The sequence below is a fragment of the Anser brachyrhynchus genome, assembly GCF_964034855.1.
Source record: "Anser brachyrhynchus genome assembly, chromosome: 2".
Classification (NCBI taxonomy): domain Eukaryota; kingdom Metazoa; phylum Chordata; class Aves; order Anseriformes; family Anatidae; genus Anser; species Anser brachyrhynchus.
The window spans coordinates 76,933,222-76,950,116 of record NC_137695.1 but is presented as its reverse complement, the minus strand read 5'-3'; the positions used below and the strand labels follow the sequence as shown (position 1 = coordinate 76,950,116).

The following is a 16,895-nucleotide window of genomic DNA, read 5'->3' as shown; positions in this document are numbered from 1 at the left end:
AGAGATTTCACACTGAAATAGATTATAGGTCTGTCCAGCTGGTCACAACAGGTCAGTTTCATAGGTATCTAAGTTCCACTGATTGTATTGATTTTATAGATTCTAATGACTCTACTGACGACAAAATGTGCTTAGATACATATTAATAGGTGGATGCTTACATATAGGCACCAAAAAAGGAACAAGCTATTTCTTTTCCCAACTTCCATTATGTCCATGAGATTTCTTCTGAAGAGAACATATGGAGAAGATTATTCTGGGAATTATTGAAAAACACCTGAAGTACAAGGCAGACATTGGTAACAGCCAACATGAGTTCACAAGGGGAAGGTCATGTATAACAAACTTAATTTCCTTTTATGACAAGATCACCCATCTAGTTGAGCAAAGGAAGCCAGTTGATGCAATCTTTCTGTATTTCAATAAAGCTTTTGATACTGTCTCTCGTGGTATCCTTCTGGAAAAACTGACCAGAAGACAGTTAAATACAAACATAATAAGGCAGGTGAACAATTGGCTGAAGGGTAGGGCCCAAAGGGTTCATGTAAATGGGGTTACATTGAAATGGTGACCTCTCACTAGTGTGGTTCCCCAGGGCTCCATTTTAGGGTCAGATCTCTTTAATGTTTTCATAAATGATTTGGATGTAGGACTTGAAGGTTTTTTGAGCAAGTTCACAGACGATACCAAATTGGATGGAGTTGTTGACTCCATTGAGAGTGGTGCGGCCTTGGAGAGAGATCTAGACAAATTAGAGAGCTGGGCAATCACCAGCAATATGAAGAGTAAATGCTGGATTCTGCTCCTAGGAAAGGGCAATCCTGACTATATGTACAGACTGGGAGACAAGAGGTTGGAGATCAGCCCCACAGAAAAGGATATGGGGGTTCTGGTCAACAGCAAGCTGAACATGAGCCAGCAGTGTGCCCTGGCAGCTAGGAAGGCCAACCTGGGGTGCATCAAGCATGACATAGTGTACTGGGTCTGGCTGGGATGGAGTTAACTTTCCCTGCAGCAGCCCATACAGTACTATGCTCTGCAGTTTTAGATACAACAGCACTGGTATCACACCAGTGTTTTGTCTACTGCTGAGCAATACTGGCACAACGTCAGAACTCCCTCTAACTCCCCTAGAGCCAGAAGACAGGGGGTAGGCAAGAGGTGAGGAAGGAACATTACCAGGGCAGCTGACCTAAACCGACCAAAGGGGTATTCCATACCATATGATGTCACACTCAGCAATAAAAAGTGGAAAAAGGAAGAAGAGAGGAGGGGTGAGCTCTCGGTGTGAAAAAGTTTGTCCTCCTGAACAACAGCTACGTACGTTGAGGCCCTGCTTCAAGGACGTGGTCAAGCGTCATTTGTTGGTGGGAAGTAGAGTGTGATTTCTTTCCTCTGCACTTCTACACGGCCTTTGTTTTTTGTTTTTTGTTTTTTTTTGTTTTGTTTTGTTTTTCCTCCCCTTTTCCGCTTTTCTTTTTCCCTTTAGTATTAGTCTTTAATTAATAATAATTTTCCCTTAAAAATTATTTTTCCTTTAATTAAATTATCCTTATCTCAACCCATGAGTTGTTTCTTCCATTTTCTTCTTCCCCAGGCTCCCCAGGGAAGTGGGCACTGAGCCTGACAGAGTTCAAGAAGTGTTTGGACAGTGCTCTCAGACACGTAGTCTAATTTTTTTGGGTGGTCCTCTGGGGACCCAGGAGTTGGACTGAATGACCCTTCTGGGTCCCTTCCTACTCAGGATATGCTATGATTCTATTATAACACAGACTGAGAAAAAGAAAACAAATGGATAGTGTACTATGACTGTAAAATCATGGAGATTCTGGAGCGTTTACATTTAGAAAAGAGAAAGATGGTTTGCAAATATATTTTCATTATTGTTAACTGTTTTGCAAATTTTAGCTAAGAAAGACACAAAAAGGCATGGAGAATGGAACAGAAGTTCATCACAGGAGGTATACTGCAAGTTACTATGGGAGGTTATTACTCGATCAAAACCAGGAGTAGGACAGATTTATTTTTTGCTCCAAAATTTAGAGATGGGAATTGTCCTCTAACAAACAAATGCTAAATAATTTTATCCAGATCTAAGATCACTTCCTTACTGATGTCAAGAGCACTGCAGATTAATTTCATATATAAGACATAGTCTTTATATCAACACATTATGCTAAAGAATTCTGATAGTATAATTGTAGATGGTTTCCATAGATACATGAAAGAAGACTGGCATATTATGGTAAATATTGAATTACATTGAGGATGCTCTGAGGTGTAAATTTTCAGATGACAACATTGATTTTAAAGATTTGCAGGAAGGAAGGACAAAGAAGTTTTTGTTTGTTTGTTTGTTTTATAATATGTGGAAACATATTACAACAAAATAATAAACTCATAGATGAAATAATATGTTGAGCAGGTTATAGAAATAAAATGTTTCCACTTGCAGAACATTTTTGCCCCTCTGAACTGAAAGAGTCCCATGTCCTCACTGTCCCACTAAACTGATATGCCTGCGTTTCCCATTACAGAAACAGGAGAAAACAAAATTATTTGCTTTGGTTTAGCACAAAGAGATCTGCAGTGAAAAGAATAACCCAACGACCAGTATACTTCTAGATGTCATTTGCTTTCTGACCTAAAGGTGTTTCAACAGAAGGAAGGAAAATATGTATATATGACAATATCTTTTCTATATAGTTTAGCATTTGCATCTTTCCAACCCTTTTCTTTTGAATGATTATTGTAATACTGTTGTTGTTAACTGTTTTTCCGTACTTTCCCTAATCAAATTTATATTTGATTCTGAACCAGATTTCAAATAAAACTGCATTGGAAATGCTATAAATATTTATTAACACTATAAAAGGGCTTTCATGAGTGCCCTTTATGTTTAAAAGCTCAAAGTTATTGCATGGAAAGAAGAACTACAGACAAATATCAACATACATATACGTGCACAACTTAAACTTTTGAACAGAAGAAAAAGAATTACAACCTAAATTTCACTTCAACCAAAGCTTTTAAGGGTAAGAATGGATTTGTAAAAAAAAATAAAAATAAAAAATAAATAATCCACAATTTAAATTGTAAATCTTCAATGGATGATTTGAATTTAAATTTCTGTTTAAAAACAAAACAAACAAACAAAAAAATAAACAAAAAATTCTTTTCCATTAGACAAATGTTATTCTATCTGCTTTCTACAGAAAAGAACATTTTAAAGTAATGGTATGATACTTTAGATTAAGTAAGGGATTTTGTACTATTCGACACAGATGGGGACTAGCATCCTCCCAAATACCTACGTTCCTTTGAATTCAAATTTTTGACCTAACACTGGCTTACATCAATTATCCAAGAAAGAACCTGAACTGGAACACAGGACTCATTTCTTTCAAGATCAATCTGTGACAAAACATAAAAAGAACTCTGAAATGCATTTATATCTTCAATATAGCTTCATTATAGTTAGAGAGAGAAAAAAAATAAAGAGAAAAAAAGAAAAAAGGTTTATTAATTTGGAAATAGTGTTTACTCTTAAATCGTCTCATCACATAATGTAATCAGACCACCTGATTTTTTTTATATACACAGAAGAAAGTTAAAATTAATTATTTAGAAACATGATGTGCTATATGAACACACAACCCTCCTTGCAATGTGTTCCTCCAACAAAAAATTATATCTAGTATAGAATGGTATGTAATAAATGTTTATCACCAATACCGATACCTTTTGTCACACTTTGGAAAGCGCTGAACTGTTCGGCATTTGCATTAGTGCAGTGTTTGTGTCTATAGAGGGCAGAAGGCCTGAAACAAATAGGACATCACTCACTCACTGCATAACCCTACATAAAATCCTATTTCTACCTGGAAACGTACCAGATAAACAAATACTGAAGAAACTCTGCCATTATCACTTCTTAGTACTAATTGATTGTTCAGTAAAAGTTATGATAAGAGGTTACAGCAGATAATATGCTGTACCTCCGTGAATAGTATGGAATCAACCGCTACTTGTCAATAGAAAGGAATTTTTTCAAAGTCAATTTTATTTCTGAATTTAATTAAAATCTTTCTTAATTGCTTATTAAAAGGTTGCATCAGAAAGAATGACTGCATTTTGTGGATAATCACCAACAGCCAGAATCCAACTCCTATTGCTTTGAGTGAAAGCTGAAGGTAAGAAAATGCTTAATCCCCAGAGGTGATTATGCAAAGGCCAGCATCCTGGCTCAATTACAGATGATCAGATTATATAATAGTTTCATAGAAATAGAAGTAAAATCTCCAACCCTTTTTTTCGTAATCTAGATAATGTTGCTATTGTTGCTTCTCTCTCCACCTTTAAAAATTATATATTTCTAACAAAACTGGGAGAAAAAAAGACAAATCTCTTTTCTCTCTCTCTTTTTTTTTTTTTTTTTTTTTTCCAGATCTGCTTCATGGGATCTCACATTTGATAATCCTTACTGCTAGCTTTGAGGCTCAAATTTCATTTATTTTGTAGATTTGCCCTTCAAATTGGTTCTAATGTACACACTCACTGTGAAGACTAAGCCTATTGGGAGGAAAGAAACTGCTGGTGAGCTTTAAGCCACAACACTTGCTGGTTCTAAACCAGGGAAAGGAGTTTGCTGTAGGTCTGTTAATGAATATTACATTATGATTTTTTAAATAATCCATTTTCTTCCCTATTCATTCAGTCTTCTACTCATGCTATTGTTCATGTGTGTTCCTGTTAATTTAGGCAATGTATATACTTTAGGGGAATACGCTTCATGTTGAAAGAGATATTAAATAAAAATAGCAAGTCCCAGACTGTACACTTCAATGTGGAAGTAGTTCATGAAGTTTAACTATTGGTTTGAATCACTGATTTCTTGCTTAGATTAACCAACTTCTCCATAATCACTTGTAAAACTAATACATTATAATTAGAGGATGAGATAAGTAATGGAGATTGGTCTCATCAAATAATTATGCTTCTCAGTTTGAAATATATTAAAGTAATATATTTCCCACCTAATGGATGACAAAAGAGATAATTTATAATAATATATTCTCATTTGCACATTCTCTTACGTGTCTGAAAGGAACAAATTCTTTTCTATTTAATCAGTTTATCCAGATAATCTGTAACTGCAGCATGCAGTAGGAAGCCATCCAATAAGAAGCATCTTATTCCAAAACTCCATTTTCCACTAGATGATTGTAGTTTTCAATATGTGTGGAATGCCAACCATAGAAAGACTGGTTTTCCTTCTTGCTGATTTATTATCCCGTGTTGTCTTCTTGATTCACTGTTTCATACTGATTGTCAGAGATGTGTCACTACTAGAAAAAAACAAACAAAGAAATAAACAAACAAACAAAAAAACTAATAGGACAAATGTCTGGCACAATGTAACTCTAATTCTTATTGGTGCTCTTTGACAGCCCTGGAAAACAAATGCAACAATCCATATATTCCTAGTCATAATCACATATTGCTATTGATCTTGTCTATCAAACAATTAACAGTGCTGCACAGTTTTAAGTGGTTGTTGAATTTATATATTTAGTACATGTATAAGATACAAAAATAAAATAGATGCTGCTATGCTTAAAGGAGCATCCTATTGAAAGCTCACTTGTTTAATAAAATACTGGATCCATTAAAAAAACTCAAAGAACTCACAGATTTTTCTCAAGATTTCAAAATGAAACCTGTAGAACTCATCAATTTTAAAAGGGAACTTATATGTAAAAGCTGATAACAACGGACAAGCCAAGATTTCCTTGATAAATTAGTTAATGGATGGAAAATATAGATATAAAAGAGTGAAATGAGCAAAAAATCCTAAAATTTAAAGAAGTTATTATCCATCAAGCAGGATTGATGATATTTTCATTTAACTGCTCATTTTATACTTTTATATTTTAAAGGTCTTGCTCAATTTCCTATTTTTCCCAATATCTCCTATGTTCCTGTCACATTTTCAAATGGAAGGGAGTAAACAAGAGAAGATGAGAAATTAAAGGAGAAACAGAAAAGTCTGTTTAATTTCAAAATGTATTAAAAAAAAAAAGTACAAATGTACAAGAAAAAAACAAACAAACAAATAAAACCAGCAAAACAAAACAAAATCCTTTCCCCACAGAAGTCTGAGCAAAATGGAACATTTCTTAGAGTCTTTATTTCTTTTCCACAAAACTGCCTCAACAGTGCATTGTTGCAACAATCAGTTGTTTTTCTTTTCGCATTTGTTTAAATATCTTGGAGTTCAGTCAGTTGGAATTCATAACTATGTTCCAATCCACTCAAATAAATAATATATTTTTTAACTATTTCATGAAAATACACTCAATTCAAGCTCAATCTTGAGTTTACTTCTAAGAAAGTTGTTACTTAGAAACTTGACCAAATGAGCACATCACAAATAGTACACAGTACAGTCATAATAATCAACTATTAATTATTTTATTAAACAATGCTACTATAAAATTAATATAATCATATATTATCAATATATAAATAGATAAATCAATATATCAACAGATATAAAATATAATTGGACAGATTGTATAGTGAACCAAGTTATGGTACTATATTCTTTAAATTTTTACACATCCACAAGGAGAGATTACATTTCTGATTAAAATCTGAAAGTATTTAATTAGAAAATAACAAGTTCAAAATTTTCAGAGAATCATGTACTAAAATTCTGATAATTCATTATGTTGTGTTTTTAATTAGCATAACTTGATAGTCTGTATTTATCTGTTCTGTACATGAATATAACAATTTAGGGTGATACTTTAAAGTATAAGTGTTGTGCTAGATTTGAAAAAACAGAGGCATCACTCAGTTTGGGATGAAATCAGGTCTGGTCTTTTACATGAGATAGAAGAGAAATGCTGGGAAAAAAAAAAAAAAAGCCTGTCGACTGAATACTAATTTTATACCATGAAATGCCAAACACACACACACAAAAAAAAAAAAAAAGAAAAAAGGAAAAAAAAGAACAAATAGACACTTCAAGGTTAATAAAACAATGATACTAGCAATAGGTCAGTGACTGATGTTAGTAATGGCTCTTTATATAGTGGACTAGTAAAACTAGAAAAAGCAAGTATGAGAAGGGCCTGTTTTGTTTGGTTCTTTGCAATACAAGTCTTCATCAGTCTTAAATGAAAAGGTCAGTTTAAATCAGACAGTTAATGCAATTAATATCAGAGACACAGGATGAGATCTCTACTTTGATAGAAAAAGAAAGGTCAGAGATTTTTTACGAAAGCTTCCAATTTACTGGAGTACTCTCTAAATATGCTCTTTATTTATGAAAGGTTTATCTTACTTTATTGTAGTATTTATTGAGAGTGCATCTGAACATTTTGTGAAAGCAATCAATATAAAAACATCAAAGTTATCTGCTGGACCCAAAAAAATTCTGCTCTAGATGCACGCAGATCTGGCTGAAGCAATCTTAGATTTGCTAACAGTTACCTCTAGTAGCGCATCACATTGAAAGACAGCACAAAATAAACTTGGGTCTTCATGAAAAAGTAAAAGGAGAATAGTAAATTAGTCATATTACTCAGAGAAATACTGAAGCAAATCAGACCATCTGCACGCAAGAAAACAGCAATCACCATGGATTGAAAAGAACAAGTTATGTATATTTTTACTTTTCCCTATGTGTTAACATGTATCATGAGCAGAATAGAAGCAACAGCTGAAAAATCTAGGATGTAATAAAACTTTGACATTCATTTGCGTTGTGTTTTCCTAAGCAGGCTAGGAAAGTAAGCCTGATTAGATTAATTTATTCTTAAGTGGGCATAGACTTGATTAATAAGAGTGAAATTAGTTCTTTTTCACTGTCCAAATAAAAAGATACACAGAGCAGGGTTTCACTGGTGTCTGATCTAGGTCTATCAGTATTGTTCCTAGAAATAACCTCACTGAAATGAACAGAAACTAGATTTAGGAAGTCAAAACTGAACTCAATAGTATTCCCAGGCTAAATTTGATTTAGCCAATTCAGATACCCTCAGTGGACATACACACATTTACACGTAGGGAGCAGTTCTTCATAAAAAGATCTGTGGTTATAATGGTTCTCTAGTTGGATAGGACTCAACAGTGTCACACAAGCATTATATATACATGTATATATATATACATGAATGCATAAATAGGAAATAAAGAGAGAAATTAGTCAATAGTTTGGTTGACATACAGTTACAATTTTTATATGTCACCTCAAGAAATTAGTAATCTCTTGAGTGAAGAAGAAAAAGATAAATACAGGAATAGAAATTATGATCTACAAGGAAGGATTAAGAAAATATTTCAGTGTTTAATCTAAAGAGAAGACAGGTGTTAGGGATACAATAGCTGTTCTCAGACACATAAGGGAATAATCCACAGTGAAAGTGGATAAATAAAAATAAAATGTGTTTATGCTTCAGAAGGAAGGATTTAGGTTAGATATTAGGAGAAGCTTTCTAGTTTTCTAGTCATAAAAATAGTAAAATATTGGAATAGATTGTTTGAAGAGTCAGCAATATTTAAAATCTTGCAAGAGAATATTTGTAAAAATGATTTAAGTATAATTCATCCTTCTTTGAGGTAGGCAGAATGATATAGATGATCTATACAGAGGTTTGATTCTATAACAGTGGAAAACATTAGTAAAATTCATAATGATAGTATAAGGAGTATCATCAACCTCTCTGCCAGAACCATTACTTTCTAATTTCTATCAAAGCTTCTCTCCCTAACAATTTTCATCTCCCATTATTTCATTTAAATCTACAAAGGCCATAAACATAGTATTGCTACATAGTACTGGTGATAGGCATTTAAAGATGAAACAACAGAATTATTAAAAATAAACAGATAACCCAGTAAACATCAGGTTGGATGGTTGTATTAAATTTTTTATAACTGTAGTATGAGTTAAAAACAAAACTAAATATCAGGTTAGTATATTCAGGACAAAAACAAGCTTGGCCTATCCTTTATATGGGATAAGCAAAATATAACCTGTTATAATATAACCTGTTTTAATACAAACTACAGAATAGGAAAATCTTCCTCTCAGAAATGTCTACCCAAATGCCTAATCAAGTCCTTGTGAACTACATCAGTACACATGAAACTTAAAAGTGCAGCTTCAATCTCATCAAACTTAGAAAAGACAATTAGCTTAAATGCAGCTCTGAGAATATAAATCAGATCTTTTGAACTGGCGAAGTCTTAACATGAGTGACACAGCATACAAACAACCTGGAACACCTCCTTTCATGGCATTTCTTAGGCAGAGATACATGGAGACTGGAAAAACAAACAAACAAACAAACCCCTTCATCTTCAGAGTAATTTCTCAGTCCTGCTTTACTAATTTGAGAGAAGACACAATTAAAACCATTAGTCAACAACACAGCTTTTCCCTTTCTATTTTGACTGCCACTGTGCTACAAATCCAGGGGAGTAATAAGTGTAGTAATTTCTCTCAGTGAAAGAAAAAATATATGTTTTGACTAGAAACATACCTTGCATCTGTTTACAGGATTCGTAAAAACAATGCATAATTCTAAACCAGCCACTGAAAAAGACCAAACACATTTCTCTCTATCATGAGAGCACCCTGCAGTGAGCTTCAAGCAACAAGATGCACAGGTTTTGTCACTTAATGTTCAAAGCAGGGCTCTTAGCAAGGGTGGTCTACTTGATTTCAAATACAATGGTGATAAACCTGAAAACAACAACAACAACAAAAAACAACTAGCTCAAGAGAATCTGAAAAAAAAAATAATGAAGTATTGCATAGTTAAGTTGATGGGTTCTTTCATCTGAAATTTCAATGTAATCATTTTAGAAGAAAAGCTACAGTTTTACCCGTCATTAGAATATGTAGCAAAATAAGACTAGGAAAATTCTAACATACAAGAACATTTTTCCTGTACATCCATGGACAATTTTACTTGGGGTAAGTATAGAAAAAATACCTTTCTTCTATTTGAAACATCTCTTATGCAAATGCTCCAATCTCAGCTGCATGGTCTTTCTGTAATTAACGAATAATATGTAACTAACTATTTCAAAGTAATTGATCACAGAAATGATGTGCTATCTAAAACATGATCTACTGAAATTATATTACATGTAAAGAATAATACTCATATTATGTTATTATTATCATATCATAAAGATAACAGTCCACTCAAAATTGGAAAAGCAGTTACTCTTGGTGCCAAACTTAAAAGAGATTGAATCAATCAGGCTGAAATAGAGAGAATAAAGCATAACATTGCTTTAAATCCTAATTTCTACAGTTTCCTATTACAAGTAGACAACAGAATAAATATTATTTCAATCTTGAAATTGGAAAAAAAAAAAAGTGGACTGGATTCCTGTTTAAAATAAAGGCACTGCTGTTACAACAGTAGATATTACAATGTGATATAAAGGTCTGTACATAAACAAGAATCTACTGTCTTTCAAAAGTAAACTTGTAGAAACAAAGTGCAGCTGCACTTTCTAGGTGATGATGAATAAAATATCTTTTTTTTTTTTTCATAATGTACAATCAATTGCCAAAAAGTTGTTTTTGAGCTGGAAAAAAAAAAAAAAAAGTAAAAAACAGCATGAGTACGGTGAGAACAATATTTTTGTTCCTAATAAGTTAAAATAATAAATTCATAAGAAATAAGAAAAAGCAAAAAATTGCTTCTTACAGAGTTCAAGAGTTGTACTTGAGGACAGAACTTGGGTTTCTTTAACCACTGGAAAACACACAAACAAACAATAAGAACATTTGCAGAAAGAAATTTTTAAAAAGACTAAATATGCAGCATGCAGATTTCTCTCACATCTGTTTATTTATTTTCATCTTAATCTCTAAACCCCATTATATGTTGAAGATAAAATTCACCCATCTGTTTTAATATAAATGATTCAGTTCTTTGTAATAATTGTATGCAAACTGAGAAACATAAATTGCTTAGCATATTGGAAATTAAAGCTCTACATTATAGGCAGTTAAAATTATTTTGAGCTTCTAATTCTGCTATTGACTCTTCTAGAAATATGCATTTTTCATCAAATAAAATCTAAAAAATCAATTAAACATACCAAAATCACTGTCTATGCTAGCCTAACATAATACATAGTCAAAGATGTACAACTGTTTCAGACAGAAACAAAAAATCAACTTCTAACATGACGTTTCTACATGGGAATACAGATAATAGTTTATAGTTTTATATGATTTTTAAGCAGGACTACTGAAAAACATCTTCATCCTTTTTTTCTTCCTGTTCATCTGTTCATAAATTAATCCCACTTTAATCCCTTAATCACTGACCTTTGGTGTTGTCATGATGAAAACTGATCATGTCAAGCTGAAGACCTGACAATTAATGATTCTGAAAGAGCTTTAACTTAAATTAATTTAGTATCAAATAGCAGGCATCCGGACTGATTTTTTGATCACGCATATTTTACCTTTCTTTTTTTTTTTTTTTTTCCTTTCTAAATCATATCTCCAGTTATTGCCAGTACACATGCCCAATATATGGAGTAAATATATAGAGTAACATTGTTTCATGCTGCTGACACTGATACTTCAATCACAGTGATCACACAGGACTCTGCCAATGTGAATCGCCAGTTATAAATTAACTTCCACACAATAACATTCAGACCTAGATGACAGCTTTTCTAAAAATTGCCTGACAAACTTTCTCTGACTACTGTGTAATTTTTTAGGTTATATACCACATAACTTCAGAGCCTTCTGAGAAGAGAGATTTTTTTTCTAATGCTAATGTTGGAAGTTAATAAGTGAAGTGACCCTCTCAAGAAGTGATGACCTAGTTGTCAAAAGATTATGTTTATAAGAACGAAGGTACAAAACACCTGCAGAAGACAATTCAGGTTGGAAAAAATATTTTAATCAAAAGAGAAAATATCCATAGAATGTTCCTTGAGTTTTAGATACAGCTCTTTCTTGAACAAGGTTTCTGAAATTTATAACCATGGCCCTGGAATTCAAAAAGATGAAGTATTTCAAAATATTTTGGTATGAGTAAGGTTCTTTGAAAGTCTCAGTTCCTCATTAAAGTTTTACATAAGAAACACTCAGCAGAAGTTTACCCCTTTGTAAACTTTATCCTCTTATATAGTGGAGAACATCTTGTCCTCCTTTGTAGAGTAACTTGAGAGACTAGTGCTACTTAAGTACTTCCTCCCCAAACATTATTTTGCTGGTGCTAAGACTGAAACATGTCTATGAAATGTGCAGCTTTCAGTTTACATATTCTTTATTATACATTATGTTATATATACATATATAAAAGCACATATTCAAGAATCTGCTAAGATACCTACATCCTAATGATCAAAAACCCTAGTTTTCTTGTGTAGGACATTATAGAGTCATTTCATTATCATTAAGGATTTTACAATTATGTACATGTAAAAAATAACAGTAGCTGTTTTTGCGGAAACCTGTTAAGTGGACAGTGATAGCTATGAGATTTTTCTTTCTAAACATATCCAGAGAAAATCATCTTTGGGAGAAAACAAAGACAGAAAAAGATTCATTTCTGAGTATTTTATGTTTTGTGCATTATGAGCATTTTAAGAATGTCTTAAATTTAAGCAGCATGTAAAAATAAAGGGAATATTTGGATAAAACTCTTTGCTCATCCAATTCAGTGCTCTCAGACACACAAACCTGTTCATAACCTGACTCTAACACTAATTTTGTTGCAATAGTAAAACAAAACAAAAAATATATTTCATATCCTAAAGCATTGTTAATATCTCTTCCTAAAATACAATTAATTACCCTGAACAACCAAAAAGCAAAAAAATTAAAAGGCTTGCTCGTGTTTTCTAGTTCAACAGCTTCTTGTAGCTATAAGTTCTACAGTCTAATGGTGCAATTACATGGGCAAGTGTACTTTCTATCCATGTAGTATTTCCAGTACATTCTTATTGTAGCAAAACACTGTCTCTTAAGAAGCACAGATAGTTTAAACTCCAGAAATATATATATATATATAAACACAAAAACAACAAAAAACTAACAGCCTAACAGCAAAAGAAGGTTTACTTCCCAAAAACCATGAGGATTTGCATTTTTTTTGTTTGCTCTTTGTTTGTTTTTAAATGACCCTCCAGCTTTTCTCAAATGAAAAGGTTCTCAATTATTAATTAATTGTTGGTTAAATAAAGTTTAAGTTGTTATTATTATTTTCTCTGTTTTGCAGTGTGACTTCTGTGGGAAGTTCAGGCATGTAATATGTAACTTAAAATCAATGAAAATTCAGAAGCATTTCTCAGTATAATTGTACTGATGTCATTTCCCGTTTAGATCAAGGATAACACAAATCTATTAAACCAAGGACTGAGCAGTTAATTTTTGATCACTCCAATAGTTCCACAAAATACTTTTTCTTTCCCACTTTGCATAATTTCTGTTTACCACAGATAAGATTTCTATCCTCTATTAAGTACCAATATGGCGATTTTGAATAAATATATTTAGAACTTTAGAACTATTTAGAACTTTAAATGATTCTTTGACTATAACTTTACTGATATCATATTAGAAGATTAATTATAATGCTTTCTGCTATTAAATTAGTTGATGAATAATTTGGAAAATGGAAGGCAATGATACTGAGAAATATCAATACATATAGCTTTTACAGATGAAATAATTTACTCTCAAAGAAAAACAAGGAGGAAAATAAATCCTTACTGGTAGGAGTCATTTAGGATAACATTGACCAGGACTGGAGATTAATAAATGTGGAGGACAAGAGAGGGTAACTTAATACACTATACTTTGTATATTCAATCTAAACATAATGCTGTCAAAACTAATCTCCATTTTCTCATACCAAGGAGTACTAGTGAGATGTATTGCAGTGATGAAAAAAAACAATCCATGTACAATGAAACATATAGATATTGTTAATTCTGTATAAAAAGAAAACTTACTAATCCATTTAGTCATGATATGAAGTTGACATTCCAGTCTGATTGTCTGGAACCAATGGAAAAAGCAGCTCAACAGCAAGAGTTTGCCTTTTGGCTGGGACCTGGACACCTCAGGTTAGAATAATGAAAAGCAGAGAATTCATAAACTAATTCTTGTCAGAAAAATTTGAATTCACTAAGCAACAGATGTCATCCAGTCCATACTGAAAGAAAAAGGAAGCAGATAATGGAAAGATGTTTGACGATAACTCCAAACTAGTACAAGGAGTATAACAGAGATAAAGTGGGAGATGGATGTCAGACAGACAAAGCAGAACTCAAAATTCAAATCTATGGGCAGCAACAGAGCTGTTCATGCTTGGTCAACCATCACTAGCTGAGCTCCAGTCAACTATCTGGAGAAAAAAGTAATTAGAAAGATTAGTATCTGAAAGAGTTTGCAAGCCTCACTAAGTTTGTACAAAGCAAAAAAAAAAAAAAAAAAAAAAAAAGCTGACAATAACAATATTGCAGGAAAAAATATTAGACTAACACCCTTTTATCTAACAGGATATAAAATAAATCTACACAAAAACACAGACATTGATGAAGACTTTTCTTAGTCTACTTAACGGGAATTTTTTGAACTTAGAACCAAGCTCTAGAGATGTCCAGAAAATTAGTACCAAGTCCTTTTCTTCCAGCTTTGTAGAGTTAGAGTTATTTGTCTGCATTTTCTATATGTCAGTACAAAACACTGTTAGGGAAACCGTTCAGTCATAGAAAATGAAGTTATTTACCCTTAAATCAAGTAACTTTTTATAGGATAAGGTTGCAGAAATATGTATTTTTTTCAGAAAAAAAATACTATTTTTATTACATTTAATATCATGTGAACATCAATAATTCTTGCAAAAATATGTAAGTAAATTGCCAATAAAAATATTAAAAGGCAAAAAAAAAGGTCCTTTGAAACTATTAATCCTACACTGTTTCCAATTCAGCTCTTATTTTCTGAATAGCACATTCTCCTTGTTGACTTGTCTAGGCCACAGAATAATTTTTAGTAATACAAAAGTTCTCATTGAGCTCATCAAGTGCTAGGCCATTTAGCAGCTATGCACCTCATCTTCATTATATCCTAATATGAAACACATTGACATGAAATAGCCGTTTTTGACTGAACTTAATGTTGATCTGTTCTACAGAGCTTTTAATTAAATGGAATTTAATTTGATGAGTATTGTGCTGCACTGTGGGATACTTGTAAGTAGGCAGTTACATAAGCGTGATTTGTTTTTTTATATTGAATTTCTATTGAAATAGCCCTGTTATTCACTCCAAGTAATGAATCAGTACAGACAGTAGAATGCATGAGCTATGGCTGAACACATATCTGAAGTAGCAGAAACTGCTGTTAATTGGTGCTGTCACGGAAAGTGGGAATCTTTTTCTCTTTAATTTATGCTTGTATTGGTAGCATTTATGTTAGTTGCTTTTATGCTGTGTCTATAATATCTATTTCTCATTTCTTTCTTAAAGAAAACAACTCTGAAAGCTACTTTTAGATTCTTAAACACTAACTTAATAGTCACAACAGCTATACTCATTCTTCCAGTTCACAAATATTAGCAGAGATTAACATTAATGTATTTTTCAAGAAATCTGTTTTACTTTTTTTTAAATGTAGATGTCCATACAACTCTCATTTATATCAAAGAGACATAAACCTAAGTTTCAATGCTCTTCTGAGTGGGAATGATTTCCTAAACTGACACCTTTAATTTCCAAGAATTCACTACTATGGTTATTGATGTTAGACGGAAAAGAAAAGCATCTTTCTCTTTTACTTAAAGAAAAATACCTTTAAAATCAAAACTTTCTCATTGTATTATGTTGAGTGTTTACTGAATTAAAGGCTTTTTCAGTGGTGTCCAGTGACAGAACAAGAGGCAATGGTCACAAATTGAAACACAGGAGGTTCAGTCTGGACATCAGGAAACACTTCTTTACTGTGCAGGTGATGAAGCAACAGAACTGATTGCTCAGAGACAATGTGAAGTCTCCCTCTTTGAAGATATTCTGGACATGGTCCTGGTGGCCTTGCATGACCAGGGGGATGTGACTAGATGACCTCCAGATGTTCCTTCCAAGCTCAACACATGAGTCTATGAAAAGTTCCCTCTTGGAGAATAAAACATTCATCAGCACTTCTATTGGCTAATTAAGCTCCCTAAGAAGTGTTATTCTAGCTTTGAGAGAGGTAAAGAAAATGTGAATAAAAATCTACAAATATAAAAAATGCATTGTAAATACAGTGTTTTTACATAACTAAGTACAGACATACAAAATAAACTAGAAATCTATAAGATATTCTTCTCCTTGTATGCTCTCCATGTGGCAAAATAATAGCCACAGACATGTACAGACCACAGCAGAAAATAAATATGCAGAATCAAAGCTAATCATACTCTTCTGCAGCAGGATATTGGGAAAACCATAAACATTAAGACTCACATTTTCTTGAAGGGGCACTTTTCCAGTTGTTTTCACAGGACTAGTCAAAAAAATAAAATTTCCTTTAATTTCATAATTTGTGAGAGTTGGACTTATTCTAAAAGCAGAGAAGGGAAATGCCAAAGTAGTCATTTTGAGATTTAAAGCCAATCAGACACAAGACAAAGGAAATGGACACTAAATATGATGACTAACATGCCATATTCACACACACACACACACACAAGTGAAAAAGAAATCTGGAACCTTGCATTATATTCAGTATTAGCTAATTTGGATAAACTGTCCTTAGTTCTTTAGGTGTGTGTAAATACTAAGCCTATATTTGTATATGCAAATATCAGTAATGTACTTTATATTGTATATACAAATATTAATAATGT

At 32.6% G+C, this 16,895-nt stretch overlaps 1 long non-coding RNA gene across 1 annotated transcript; it reads right to left on the bottom strand.

The window, feature by feature from the left end:
• Positions 1-2,342: 2,342 nt before the first annotated feature.
• On the bottom strand, positions 2,343-11,686 carry LOC308188814. The gene is made up of 4 exons (XR_013945791.1): positions 11,137-11,686; positions 10,740-10,787; positions 10,011-10,069; positions 2,343-5,348 (listed from the first exon to the last, which is right to left on the bottom strand). It is a non-coding gene; the product is annotated as an uncharacterized lncRNA (long non-coding RNA).
• Between the last annotated feature and the right edge of the window lie 5,209 nt (positions 11,687-16,895).